Source organism: Humulus lupulus, chromosome 5 (assembly GCF_963169125.1).
Source record: "Humulus lupulus chromosome 5, drHumLupu1.1, whole genome shotgun sequence".
NCBI lineage: Eukaryota > Viridiplantae > Streptophyta > Magnoliopsida > Rosales > Cannabaceae > Humulus > Humulus lupulus.
In genome coordinates, this window is record NC_084797.1 from 12927869 (window position 1) to 12941053 (window position 13185).

Consider the following 13185-nt stretch of genomic DNA (forward strand, 5'->3'; position numbering starts at 1 on the left):
TAACTAGATTGAAATAAAAATTACAAAATAACATACTTGACATGCTCTTCAAAAGATGAAAATGGTAGAGAGAAAATAGTGAAAAGAAGAGAGAAAAATATGAAGTGTAGAAGAGGTTGAAAAGATGAAGAAGAGCTCCCCAAATGGTCTTACAAGACTCTATTTATAGGCAAAATATATAGATTAAATTAATCAAATTAAAATAAATAAATTGATTAATTTAATTGTGTTGGGATGTGGTAGGATAAAAAGAGTAAGTGTAAGGGTATTGGAAAGGTGAAATGTTTGGTTGGATGGAAAATTAGTGAAAAACTAGGGTAAAAAAAAATGAATTAGGAATGTTTATTTAGGTAAGAAAAAATAGGGAAGAGTGAATTGATATTTGAGTGAAAAGAAAAAAAACATTGGGAAGAAAAATATGATCTTTTGGTCTTTTGGTGGCTGTGTTGGCAGCTTGGTTGACTTGGGTTGTTTGGGCTATTGAAGCTGATGGGAGAAGAAGGCTTCTGGCATTGGGCCTGGCTGGGCCGAAGATGCTTTGGTTGGCAAGTGGACAGCTGGCGGTTGGCTGGAGACAGGCGGCTGGGGGAAGGCTGCAATGCTGAAGTGTTGATGGAGTGCTTGGTGTTTTGGGCGTTGGGCGCTTAGGGCGTTTTGGGCATGGGCCTGGCGTGAGGTGGCAGGAGGAAGCTTGGCTGGGAGTTCAGCCCATGGTGGCAGTAGGAGGCTGGGCTCGGGCCCAGGTGCTGATGAACAGGAGGCCAGGCAGCTGGAGCAAGTGCTGGGCTCTCTTATGACTTTTTAAAAATGTCATTCTTTTCTTCCTTTCTTTCCTTAAAAATACTACAATTCCTTTATTTTTCTTTCTTTTCAAGAGCAAAAGTGTCATAAATTTCCCTACAAAATAAATATAAAATAAATCATAATAAAATATTTTCAACTATAAAATAAATCAATTTAATTCTTTGAAAATATTAATTATAACTCAATTTATATTTAACATTTAATTTCAATAATACAACACATTTTTACCTCAAATTAAACAACAATAATTCAAATAATTAACTACAACATTTTACAACAAAATAACTATAAAAACACACCAAAAAAATAATATAAAATCAAAATAAACCTAATAAATTCAAAATTACTTAAAAACTTAATAAGTTAATTAAAAACTCAAGAATTAAGCAACAATTAGCATATAAAAATGTGGTAAAATAACTCTATTTTGTAGAGTTATCACACCTCCAAACTTAATATTTTGCTAGTCCTCGAGCAAAAGAAAAATTAAAAACACACATTTTTTTTATTTGGTGATATCAAAAATGTCCTCAAAGATTGCACATTGAAAATAATTTATAAAAAATATGCATCAAAATTAACCTTATGTAATTAATTCCATAGTCAATCTTGCTTTGAAAATATATTTTAAATTAGAAGTCCAAAACTATTTATCAAGTTATTATGTGAATTTTGGAAAAATTGTTGTAATAAACTATTTATTTCACATATTATGATGAATAATTTTTTTTTCAAAATTTCATTTTTTTAAGCAAAATTGACCCAAGAATTAAACACAAAGCTTAAGAAAGATTCATATATTTTTTAAACTAAAATCAAACTCAATCAAGGGTATTATCATAGGAAAACGGATATCACCAAAGGGTTTTTTTTTTATAATTTTTGTTTTTTTTTATAATTAATATATAAAATAGATCTCTTCCATCCAATTTTTTGTTTTATTTTAAAGAAATTCTACCATTTTCAAACACATGAAAGAAGTAACCATATAAACCCACTACCCCCAAACTTAATTTATGCATTGTCCTCAATGTATCAAAATACAAATATAAATTGAAGCGTGAAAGAGTTTAGAGTTTAGAATAGTCATACCTCATCATAGAGCATTGTCAAGAGTGCAACAAAAAGGAAACAAAAATCAAAACAAGAAGTTAACCTAAAACATAAATAAAACACACATTTACCAATAATTGATGAGAGCGATCAAGGACCATGGTAAATAGGATCCTCAAGAAGGATTTCATCCACTTTAGCAGTTTTCAATTCTAAAAATGGTTTCAATTTTTGTCAATTCACTTTGAATACATTACCATTATTAGGATTTTCAATTTCAATGGCTCCATGTGGAAAAACAGTGCGAACAATGTATGGACCTACCCACCTAGAGCGTAACTTCCCCGGGAAGAGATGCAAACGAGAATTGTATAAAAGGACTTTTTGACCGGGAGAGAAATCTTTTCGCAAAATGTTTTTGTCATGGTAAATCTTCATTCGATCCTTATATTTTTTGGAATAGTCATATGCATCATGCCTAAGCTCTTCTAACTCATTTAATTGAAGCTTTCTTCTCTCACCCGCTTTGTCTAAGGAAAAGTTCAATTGCTTAATTGCACAATAGGCTCTATGTTCTAGTTCAACGGGTAAGTGACATGCCTTTCCATACACAAGTCTATAGGGAGACATTCCAATGGATGTTTTGTATGCAGTTTGATATGCCCATAATGCATCAATGAGTCTTAAGGACCAATCTTTCCTAGTTGGATTGACAGTTTTCTCTAAGATGTGCTTAATTTCCCTATTTGATAATTCAACTTGACCACTAGTTTGTGGGTGATAAATTGTAGTGACTTTATGTGTAATACCATATTGTTTCATTAAATGCTCAAAAGATCTATTACAAAAGTGTGTACCGTTATCACTAATGATAGTACGTGTGTAACGACTCAACTATTCTAGACTTTGGACCATTAATGACTACTATACTAATCTTAAGAAAACGTACATATGAAATAACCATAACTTTATTTAAAAATTGTAAAGTAACGGTTAAATACATAAAAATTCATTTAGGATATGGGATCCCATTGTTTTGAAAACAAAACATAACTTAAATAAAGTGGTTACAAAATTAAGTGTGGAAAAATAATACATAGAAATCATAACTAAAAGACTTAAAAACTTCATCCTCGAATCGAATGCGCAATCCACCGATTTCATCCTGCCTCAATACACATCCTTAAGTTGCCAAGAATCTTTCCACCGCCATAACTATTTTCCTGCACATATAAACATAAAGGAATGAGCCTAATGCCCAGCAAGAAAAAACTACTAACCACATAAACATAAACATACACATAAAATCATATCATAACATATGCTAAAAACATATCATAACATATACTATATAAGACTATACTAATAATGGCCATTATGACATGTGATAAACCATCTACGTCCCCTGTCTAATATTTGAGGTAGGTTAGATCACATGTAGTGTATGATAACTCATCTACGTCCCCTGTCTAATATTTGAGGTAGGGTAAATCATAACATAACATATAAAAACATAAACTTATCATAACATATTAAACATAGCATAACATAACATAAAAACATAACATATCATACAAACATACAAGATGTAGCCTATTTTCCTTACCAAAAATACCGGGATATGAGAACAGTTTTGGGACTTTGGAACACTCCTAAAAACCATAAATGGAAGGGTGAGTATACTAAAGAGAATGAGATGAAAAGAATGGAAGAACTATACCATTAAGAATATACTTACCAAAAACCTTATGTTCAAGAACTTAGATTTCCTATCCAAGAATAAAGAATAAAGTTAGGGGTTGAGTAGAAAACTATAAGAACTTGAAGAAAATAATACCAAATGAACTAGAGTTTTGGAATACCTTGAATGCTTTATGAACAATCTAAACCTTGAACCGAAATGTGTTATAAACCTTACTTCCCAAGTGTTTGGTAAGCTTAAAAATGATTAAGCTTATAATCCCCAACCCAAGTGTTTACACTCTCACAATAACCTAGCAACTTGCAGCCTCTGAACTTAGCTTGATGAATGAATGAAAAATGCGTGGTGCTAGGTCCTATTTATAGAGTTCTAGGAATAAAAATCTTCTAATTATAATCCAAATTTAAATTCAAATTTAAAATAGAATCCTAAGGAATAAAAATCTTCTAACTTTCTAAATCCCGTAACTCTAAACTAACCTACAGTAAAATCAACATATCTGGAGCTGTAGGACTCCGATTTAGAATATCTTTATACCGTTAGAAAGTTAATTAAATTATCTACAACGTTTTAGAAATACCATTTTTCGAAATTCATAACATAACTAGGTCAAAAATAGGTCGGAAGTTACAGTACCCTAAAGTTACAAAAAACAAATCTATTTAATTATCTAAATAACAACCTAATCCACAAATAAATATCATGCTCCTAACAGATTCTGGTGAAGACGAAGTCTTATTTTTCCCTTATTAAAATAATGATTCCTTAATAATCATGCATATGACAAGTGTCATAATCCTATTGGCTCTATCTAAACCTTAGGTTATAATAATCATCATATTAATAACCAGCAATATTAATCAAACCTTATGTTATAATTAATATTCTTAAACTATAGGTTAAACTTATAAAATCCATAACTATTGCTAGGAGTTTCCAACTAAATCCCGGCTTGAACCAAAATCCACAGTAATAAACATACTATAACTACTACTAGCTATTACTATTACTACTATTATCTAACTAGCTAAGTAAAGTTCTTGGACTCTACAACGTGGTGAGCCAAAACAGGAGAAAATATTTTCTTTCAAAAACTTAAGCACAACTTTATGGTCATTTGTGTGGCATGCAACAACTTCAACCCATTTAGACACATAATCAACACCAACAAGAATGTACAAGTTACCAAAAGAGTTAGGAAATGGACCCATAAAATCAATGCCCCAAACATCAAATATTTCAACAATAAGGATAGGATTCAAAGGCATCATGTTTCTTCTAGTTACACTTCCTAACTTTTGACAATGTTCGCAAGATTTGCAATAAACATAAGTGTCATGAAAAATAGTAGGCTAATAAAATCCACATTGTAAAATTTTCAAAGCAGTTTTCTTACCACTAAAATGTCCACCACATGCATGATCATGACAAAAAGATATGATTTTAGTTTGATCACAATTTGGAATGCATCTCCTTATTATTTGATCAGGGCAATATTTAAACAAATAAGGATCATCCCACATGAAATTTTTCACTTCAGAATAAAATTTAGATTTGTCATGCTTAGACCAATGAGAAGGAATTTCACCAGTGACCAAATAATTCACAATGTCAGCATACCAAGGCAAAGAAGATATATGCATGAGTTGTTCATCAGGAAAAGTTTCAGTTATAGTGGTGGAGTCATTATTAGTCTCAACAACAATTCTAGACAAATGATCAGCAACAACATTTTCAGAACATTTTTTATCTCGTATCTCTAAATCAAATTCTTGTAAAAGCAAGATCCAATGAATTAAGCGAGATTTAGCATCTTTCTTCGACAAGAGATATTTCAATGAAGCATGGTCAGAAGAGACAATTATTTTAGATCCTAACAAATAAGACCTAAATTTCTCCAATGCAAACATAACAGCAAGCAATTCTTTTTCAGTTCTAGAATAATTTTGAGCATCGTTCAAAGTTTTGCTAGCATAGTAAATTACATGAGGTAACTTGTTAATTCTTTGTCCTAGAACAGCACCAATAGCATAATCAGAAGCATCACACATTATTTCAAAAGGAATATTCAAATTAGGAGGGCGAATGATAGGTGCACTAGTCAAAAGGGATTTCAATCTTTCAAAGGCAACATGGCAATCATTATCAAAGACAAAAGCATTTTCTTTTCCCAGCAAATGACATAATGGGCGTGAAATTTTGCTAAAGTCTTTTATGAATCTTCTATAAAAACCGGCATGGCCTAAGAATGATCTAATTTCTTTTATTGTTTTAGGTGGGGGAAGTTTTGAAATAAGGTCAACTTTTGCTTTAACAACTTCTATTCCCTCAGATGAGATTACATGACCTAAAAGAATTCCTTTTTTAACCATAAAATGACATTTTTCCCAATTAAGAATTAAATTCTTTTCTTTGCAACGAATTAAAACAAGAGAAAGATGGTGCAAACAGTCATCAAAAGAATTTCCAAACACAGAAAAATCATCCATAAACACTTCAAGATTTCTTTCAACCATATCATAAAATATTGCAATCATACATCTTTTAAAAGTTGCAGGAGCATTACAAAGACCAAAAGGCATGCGACGATATGCAAAGGTTCCAAAAGGGCAAGTGAAGGTAGTCTTTTCTTGATCTTCAGGGGCAATGGGGATTTGGTTATATCCCGAATAGCCATCAAGAAAACAATAATATGCATGACCAGCTAAACGTTCAAGCATTTGATCAATAAAGGGTAAAGGAAAGTGGTATTTTCTAGTAACATTATTTAGCTTTCTATAGTCTATACACACTCTCCACCCCGTTTGTACTCGAGTAGGGATTAATTCATTTTTCTCATTTTCAATAACTGTGATCCCAGACTTTTTAGGCACTACTTGGACTGGACTAACCCATTAACTATCAGAAATAGGGTAAATGATACCTACATCATACAGTTTAAGTACTTCTTCCCTAACGACCTCTTTCATATTTGGATTTAACCTTCTTTGACATTCCCGAGAGGTTTTAGCATTTTCTTCTAGATGGATTCTATGCATGCATATGGATGGGCTAATTCCCTTGATGTCTCCAATAGTCCAACCTATGGCTTCCTTATGTTTTCTAAGGACATTTAACAACTTATCTTCTTGTTCTTTATCTAAAGCAGATGCTATGATAATAGGCAAGGTTTCAAACTCTCCTAGAAAAGCATATTTTTAATTTTCTAGCAAAGGTTTAAGGTCTAACTTTGGAGACTCGGAAATTGATTGGACATGATCTAAGGGTGAAAAGGGTTCAACTTTGGTTTCATTTAAGGGTATAGACTATAACAAAGAATTCACATCATCATTAAAATCATCAATATGCAAGTTCATACCAAAGTATTTTTCACAAAAATCAAGTAAGTCATTTCCATCATCTTCACACATACTCTCTATCATGTTAACTCCATGCACTTCCTCACACTCAACAGATTTAGCAACATTAAAAACATTTAATTCAACAGTCATGTTTCCAAAATATTATTTTAATACACCATTACGACAGTTGATAATTGCATTAGATGTAGCTAAAAATGGTCTACCCAAATGATGGGTATTTGAGCATGAGCATTTTCAACAGATTGAATGTCAAGAACAATAAAGTCCACTGGGAAATAGAATTTATCCACTTTAATTAAAACATCTTCTACAATACCTCTAGGGATTTTCACTGAACGATCGGCTAATTGAAGTGTTATAGAAGTTGGTTTTAATTCTCCTAGACCAAGTTGCTTATACACAGAATAAGGCAGTAAATTCACACTAGCTCCTAAATCAAGTAAAGCTTTATTAATAAAATGATCACCAATGATGCATGAAATTGTTGGACAACCGGGATCTTTATATTTCACAAGGCTTTTATGTTGAATTATGGAGCTAACTTGTTCAGTTAAAAATGCCTTTTTTGGAACATTTGTGTTTCTTTTAACAGTGCAAAGGTCTTTTAAGAATTTAGAATAGGCAGGAATTTGTTTAATGGCATCTAAGAAAGGAATGTTGATGCTTACTTGTTTGAAAACTTCTAAGATGTCACTATATTGATTGCCTTTCTTGAGTGGAATTAATCTTTGTGGAAAAGGAGCTTTTGGGATGGAAGGAAGGATTTGAGCATCATCTTTTGAAAGGTCATTTGTGTTGGAACTTTGAAGTTGGTTTTGGTCTTTTTCAACTTGAGGTATGTAATCGGGTTTGACAATTTATTTTCCGGACCTAAGAGTTGAAATAGACTTAGCTTCTTCTTTATGACTAGGAGCTCCTATTTCATATTGGCCTTTAGGATTTGGGATGGGTTGGCTAGGAAATCTTCCTTTTTCTCTCTCAGTTACAGCATTTGCAAGTTGACCCAATTGTGTCTCGAGTTTGGCAATGGATTGAGACTGATTTTGTAAGATTTGTTGGGTGGATTGCATGAATTGTTGTAAGGTGTCTTCTAAGGAAGGTTTTCTTTGTGGAGGGTAAGGTTGACTTTGTTGGGCATGATTTGGATTTGGCATGTTGAATTGGTTTCCTTGATTCATTTGTGGTTGGTTTTGTCTCCATGAAAAATTAGGATGGTTTCTCCAATTTGGATTGTATGTGTTGGAAAATGGGCTATCAGAAGAAGGTTTTCTATATGAATGTAAATCATTAGCCACTTCAGAAAATGTTTCAATAAAAGAAGGACATGATTGAGCATTATGACATGAACTAGCACATAAAGAACAAACATCTTTTTTAGGTTGCACTTGAGAATTCATATATTGACTTATTACTAAGGCTTCTACTTTTCTTGCTAATTTTTCAAATGATGTTCTTAAATCACTTTCTTCTTTTATTTCATATTTTCCTTCTCTTTTTGGTGAAGGGTTGGCTCTAGACCTGGGCTCAGAATAATTCCATTGTTGTGAATTAACAGACAATTCTTCAAGAGCGTCCCAAGCCTCTTGCCCTTGCAATTTTAAAAAATTTATGGTATGCATAGATTGAATCATTTGTCGATTTGAAGGGGTTATACCATCATAAAAATATTTTACAAGTCTCCATTTTTCAAAACCATGGTGGGGACATTTTAATAATAAATCTTTAAATCTTTCCCAACATTCATAAAATTCTCAATTATCCTTTTGATAAAATTCAGAGATTTCTCTTCTTAAATTATCAGTTTTGGACATGGGGAAAAATTTAGCAAGGAATTTATTAAAAAGTTGATCCCAAGTAGTTATGGTTCCAGTTGGAAGTGAGTTTAACCAAGCTTTGGCTCTATCTTTTAAAGAAAAAGGAAACAACCTAAGTTTAACCGACTCATCTGAAAAATTTTTAAAACGAAAGGTTGAGCAAATTTCCAAAAAGTCTTTTACATGCATGTATGAATCCTCTCTTTCTAAACCATAAAATGAAGGTAACAATTGAATGATTGATGGTTTAAGTTCAAAATGAATGGCATTAGTAGTGGGCAAAACAATGCATGACGGAGCATTAGATGAAATAGGTGAAAAGTATTCAAGAAGAGTTTTTTCTTGCACAACATTAGGTTCTTGTTCCATTATGCTTAAACTTTCAAAAACACTTTCAATTTCACGTAAAGACACTAATTCTTTCACCAAACGATTTTTTGAATTACGATGCCAATGATGCATACAATGTCACAAATTTCACCAAGTAACACAAACAATCACAAGAAAATAAATTTCTAATGTGGAAGATCAGTTAGAACCGCAACCCAAAGCATACTTATAACAAGAAGAGATTATAATATTTATATATATTTTTTTTGTTATGATTTTTTTATTTTTTTGGTTTAACTTGTTCCCAGACCTATTTGATTCCACTTACTCACAACTTAATAATAACTCCCCGAGGTTAATTAATAAGCGTGGATGGGAACTTTGCCAAATTTCCTTTAAGCAAAAATTGCTTATGTTGAAAGAACAAGCTTTGTTTTTTAGTTTTTTTTTTCAAGTATTGTCTTAAACAATAAAATTACAACTAACTAAATGCGATAATTAAGAAAAAAAAAAGACAATAGCAATAGTAAATAGTTATATAAAAATTAGGAGGCATTAATGCCATCAACTAAATGATCAACAAAAAATAAAAATTAGGAGGCACTAATGCCATCAACCAACACTAATAATGATAATAATAATAAACTTAGGAGGCACTAATGCCATCAACTAAGATAATAAACAAAAATAAAAGTTAGGAGGCACTAATGCCATCACTAGAGGAGATAGATTGTTCAAGTATGTAAGAGGCAAAAAATGCACTCAACTATCAAGTATGTAGGAGGCACAAATGCACTCAACTAAAAAAAACATAAAAAGTAAAAGAAAAAAGAAAAAGGGTTAGGAGGCACAAATGCACTCAACTAATAAGTATGTAGGAGGCACTAAATGCCATCAACTACCAAGAAATATATATAATATAATATATAACAATATAAATAAATATATGTATAACTTTCTTTTTTCTTTTTCGATTTTTACTCTTTTTTTTATAGATATATGTATATATTTTTTACTTTACCTTTTTTTTTTAAGATGATAGTGTAAATAAAAATAAAATAACTAGTAGAAGAATGTTACTTACCTTGTAGAAAGATTGTTTCTTTCTTGCAACTCCCCGGCAACGGCGCCAAAAACTTGTTGAACCCAAAAGATGATGTTTTAATATTTATACTCGTAAGTGCACGAATCGTTTCAGAATATAATGTTCATGTAAGTACGAGGTCGAACCCATGGGAGTTGACTAACATCAAAAGAAACTATTTCAAACAAAGCAAGAAGGTTCTAACCTAGTTCCAAATATTTGATGAGATTTTGTTTTAGAAAAATAAAAGACAAGTAATAAAAAGATTTAAGATTAAATAGAAAAATGGTTTTCAAATGAGATATGTAAAATAAGATTATTAAGATATTTGAATCCACAAAATGCAAGTTCAATAGTATTTATAAGTATATTGATTCCCAAGTTTGGATATAGTTGAAATAAATCACACTATATTTTTTTCAAAATACATTTTCTATTCAAGCACAAGTTACTTTAAAAAAGGTAAGATTTTTCTTCACTTATATAAGATATAATTTCTAAGCATTAGTTGTGTTACAACCTAATGAAACTACAAAAAATCAAAGAGATTATGTTTAGACAAAATATGATACTTATGCTCTAAGAATTAGATGTGAACAATTTAATGAAAAACATTTAATCAAAGAATATCATATTTTTGCATAATGAAGAACTAAGTGTAATATGCTTTAACAATCAATAATAGATGAAAAATGCATATCTTTGATAGAAAAATCCATAAACAATGTTGCACAAATGGGAAATCAACATACAAAAAAAAAATACTATCTAGTTACATTTTGCTTCATTATCATCTTAATAATCTTGAAAAAGATTAGAAGCTCATAACTAGATTGAAATAAAAATTACAAAATAACATACTTGACATGCTCTTCAAAAGATGAAAATGGTAGAGAGAGAATAGTGAAAAGAAGATAAAAAAATATGAAGTGTAGAAGAGGTTGAAAAGATGAAGAAGAGCTCCCCAAATGGTCTTACAAGACTCTATTTATAGGCAAAATATGGAGATTAAATTAATCAAATTAAAATAAATAAATTGATTAATTTAATTGTGTTGGGAAGTGGTAGGATAAAAAGAGTAAGTGTAAGGGTATTGGAAATATGAAATGTTTGGTTGGATGGAAAATTAGTGAAAAACTAGGGTAAAAAAAATGAATTAGGAATGTTTATTTAGGTAAGAAAAAATAGGGAAGAGTGAATTAATATTTGAGTGAAAAGAAAAAAACATTGGGAAGAAAAATATGATCTTTTGGTCTTTTGGTGGATGTGTTGGCAGCTTGGTTGACTTGGGCCGTTTGGGCTATTGAAGCTGATGGGAGAAGAAGGCTTCTGGCATTCGGCCTGGTTGGGTCGAAGATGCTTTGGTTGGCAAGTGGACAGCTGGCGGTTGGCTAGAGACAGGCGGTTGGGGGAAGGCTGCGATGTTGAAGTGTTGATGGAGTGCTTGGTGTTTTGGGCGTTGGGTGCTTGGGGCGTTTTTGGCATGGGCCTGGTGTGAGGTGGCAGGAGGAAGCTTGGCTGGGAGTTCGGCCCGTGGTGGCAGCAGGAGGCTGGGCTCGGGCCCAGGTGCTGATGAACAGGAGGCCAGGCGGCTGGAGCAAGTGCTGGGCTCTTTTATGACTTTTTAAAAATGCCATTCTTTTCTTCTTTTCTTTCCTTAAAAATACCACAATTCCTTTATTTTTCTTTCTTTTCAAGAGCAAAAGTGTCATAAATTTCCCTACAAAATAAATCATAATAAATATTTTCAACTATAAAATAAATCAATTTAATTCTTTGAAAATATTAATTATAACTTAATTTATATTTAACATTTAATTTCAATAATACAACACATTTTTACCTCAAATTAAACAACAATAATTCAAATAATTAACTACAACATTTTACAACAAAATAACTATAAAAACACACGAAAAAAAAATATATAAAATCAAAATAAACCTAATAAATTCAAAATTACTTAAAAACTTAATAAGTTAATTAAAAACTCAAGAATTAAGCAACAATTAGCACATAAAAATGTGGTAAAATAACTCTATTTTGTAGAGTTACCAGACTACATCAAATACTATAAAAGAACATAAGACTATCTAAAACATATATCATAAGCATACAGTATAAAACATATGGCTACAAAAACATCTATTACAATGGCCATCATACATCTTGGGGCTTGCTAGCTAGGCAATCGTATGCCCATAATTCTACAGGGCTAGTTATCTAGACAAGTCATATAAATTTATGGGGCTTGTTATCTAAACAAATCATATGCCTAAGGAATATACTATTGGGACTTGTTATCTAAACAAATTATATGCTTGTTATCTAAACAAAACATATACCCAAGAACTAAAACATATCATACATATACATATCACAGCATAAACATATAACATAACATATCATAACATAACATAACATAACATATAAGCACATAAAATCTATCCTATTTTCCTTACCAACGCCGGGATATGAGAACAAGGACGAGATTTGGAACACTCCTAAAACCAACAATACAAATGGTGAGTATTTCTAAAGAATAAAGAATGAATGTGGAAACTAAACCATCAAGAAGAAAATTACCAAGAAAGAACTTAAGTTTCAAGAACCTAATCAAGAACCAATAACGAAAGTTAGGATCTGAATAAAAGGGACTAAAGAAAACTAAAGATGTAATGCTCGAAATCCCTAATGCGATTTAATGGCTGGATTAGTAGGCCGGGAGGGTCATAATTGTTTTATTATGCCATTAAGATTATATGCATTTTTATGTGAATTATGTTATAATATGATGTTAAATGCATGCATGTGGGTCCACATTCGATTATTAGGGCATTTTGGTAATTTGGCCCGTTGAGGGCATATTTGTGTATTTTGGTGCATATTGTGATTTATGGATGAGATCCCATTATTATGGAGATATATTCGAGCTATTCAGCACGAGACGGTCCTATGTGGTAAATTAGCGGTTTTGTCATAACGGGGTCAATTATTGGGATATTAGATAATGAGAGTGATTATTTGATGATATAT

General features: G+C 31.5%; 1 non-coding gene across 1 annotated transcript; it reads left to right on the forward strand.

The window, feature by feature from the left end:
• Positions 1–8610: 8610 nt before the first annotated feature.
• LOC133781225 (small nucleolar RNA R71) lies at positions 8611–8717 on the forward strand. The gene has a single exon (XR_009870013.1). It is a non-coding gene; the product is annotated as a small nucleolar RNA R71 (small nucleolar RNA).
• Positions 8718–13185: the final 4468 nt, after the last annotated feature.